The 2,500-nt window shown below is 30.0% G+C and overlaps 1 pseudogene; it reads right to left on the reverse strand.

The window, feature by feature from the left end:
• Positions 1-181: 181 nt before the first annotated feature.
• LOC147467465 (signal recognition particle RNA) lies at positions 182-449 on the reverse strand (annotated as a pseudogene).
• Positions 450-2,500: the final 2,051 nt, after the last annotated feature.

A 2,500-nucleotide genomic window follows, 5' to 3' on the forward strand; every position in this document is an offset into this window, starting at 1 on the left:
CTTTTAGTGGCACTGTTATTAAAACTGTATGTATATATTTACATGTGTGTACATGTACCATTGAAAAGCTGGTGCCTTCAGTGATTATATCATATTATCACTTACCATTTTAGTTGGAGTTGTTGCAGACACATGGCAATCTTTTGGAATCATGAATTAACAAGCAATCTGTTGGCAAAACAAGAACCAAGTCTGCCCATGTTGGAAAGGCTACTGAAGGTCACTCACTCTCAGGTATGATCCCACTACTGCTCGACACGGGTGCTTTTGGCTGCTGGGTTTCCCTCCCCCCCTGGCCCGGTTCACACCTCCTTAGTCAACCTGGACATCCCTGGCTCCCCAAGGACGTCCATATTGATACCGAGCTTAGTACGGACAACCAATCAACATGAGTAGTACTGCAAGAGTGATCCTCACCTCAAGCCATCCTCCAGCCCAGGCCTCGGAGCGAATTTCCCCTTGCGACCCGTGGGATAGTCTGCAAATAATATATTATTTAAAATGGCGTTATCAACCATCTTTAAATGGCCGGGGTTGGTGGCTCGACTCTGTAATCCGGCGACTCGGAGGCCTGGGCTATAGGATGGCTTGAGGTAGGGATCACTACTACATATCCAATTGAGGAACACAGAAGCAGGAGTTGAATATGGTGTAACTTACAGAGAAAATGTGTTTATAAGTACCAGGCTTCGTAAACCAAAATCCCAAGTGAAATTATTAATGTTTAGTATATCACCAATGGCAATATTAGTGTAATTATGAAAGGATTATTGAGATAACATAGATTATATTTTATCTTAAAGAAGGACAGTTAAATGATTTATTCATTACCTTACATAGATGGCATACAATAGGGAAAGAAACACTCAAGATTCATGTTGAATGCATGAGTCTAAAATGCTTTAGGCTGGAGATTTATCAACATTACCTTTAAAAGTAGACTTAGTGGAGAGTTCAGTGGTTCCTAACCTGGTACGAAAGGATATTTCATAGGGTGTAAATAAATAGATTAACAATATGAATATATATTTTTTTATTGTTCAGTTTATATTTACATACTATGCACTATCAAAAGCTTGGATCTTTAGATTTATTTTCATCCCCAGTATTGTGTGTTTGTTTAATGATAAAAAAAGAACAGTTATATAAGAGATGTAAATAACTCATATTCATAATAAATATTACTTGTATGGAGGGGTAAGATTTACTGAAACATTATTTAGAAGTAGAGGCCTTAAAAATTACTGGAACCACTGGGCTAAATAATCCTTTACTAATTTGTAGTTAATTCGAGAGGCAGATGAATGAACACATATAGTTTATACGAAATATATCAAAGCTACATCACTGCATCTCCAGAGGCTGAACAGTAATGGCTTCCACTCGAACATTTCATTTAACGATAAATATCCATATTATCGTATTTGACCACTAATGTATATATATATATATATATATATTATATATATATATATATATATATATATATATATATATATATATATATATATATATATATATATATACGTATACATATGTATATATGTATATATATATATATATATATATATATATATATATATATAATATATATATATATATATATATATATATATATATATATATATATATATATATATATGTATGTATATACACGAATAGTATATATAAAATATATCAATATTTTCATCAAAGCTACATCACTGTATCTCCAGAGGCTGAACCCTAACGGCTGCCACACGAACACTTCCGTTAATATCCGTATTATCGTATCTAACCACTAATATATATATATATATATATATATATATATATATATATATATATATATATATATATATATATATATATATATATATATATATATATATATATATATATATATATATATGTATGTATGCATGTATGTATATATGTATATATATATATATTTATATATATGTATATATATGTATATATACATACATATATGCATATATATATATATATATATATATATATATATATATATATATTTATCTGTCTCATTAACTATATGTCTATCTATTTACCTGTTTATCTATCTATCTATCTGTCAACCTGTTAAGCATTTCCGTTGATGATGAATATTATCGTATCTGACCACTCATATATATCTATTTAGCTCTCTCTTTACATGGTTATTTAATTATCTGTTTATATATTTACCTCTCTATCCATCTATCTATCTGTCAATCTGTTAAGCATTTCCGTTGATGATGAATATCTTTATTGTCGTATGTTACCACTCATATATATCTATTTCTCTCTCTCTTTACCTGGCTATTTAATGATCTGTATATATATTTACCTCTCAATCCATCTATCTATCTGTCAACCTGCTAAGTATTTCCATTGATGATTAATATCTTTATTATCCTATCTGACCACTCATATATATCTATTTATCTCTCTCTTTACCTGGCTATTTAATTATCTGTTTATATATTTACCTCTCTATCCATCTATCTTTCTGTCAACC

The sequence above is a fragment of the Penaeus japonicus genome, unplaced genomic scaffold (assembly GCF_977035675.1).
Source record: "Penaeus japonicus unplaced genomic scaffold, GWHDUDI00000001_assembly GWHDUDI00000035, whole genome shotgun sequence".
Classification (NCBI taxonomy): Eukaryota; Metazoa; Arthropoda; class Malacostraca; order Decapoda; family Penaeidae; genus Penaeus; species Penaeus japonicus.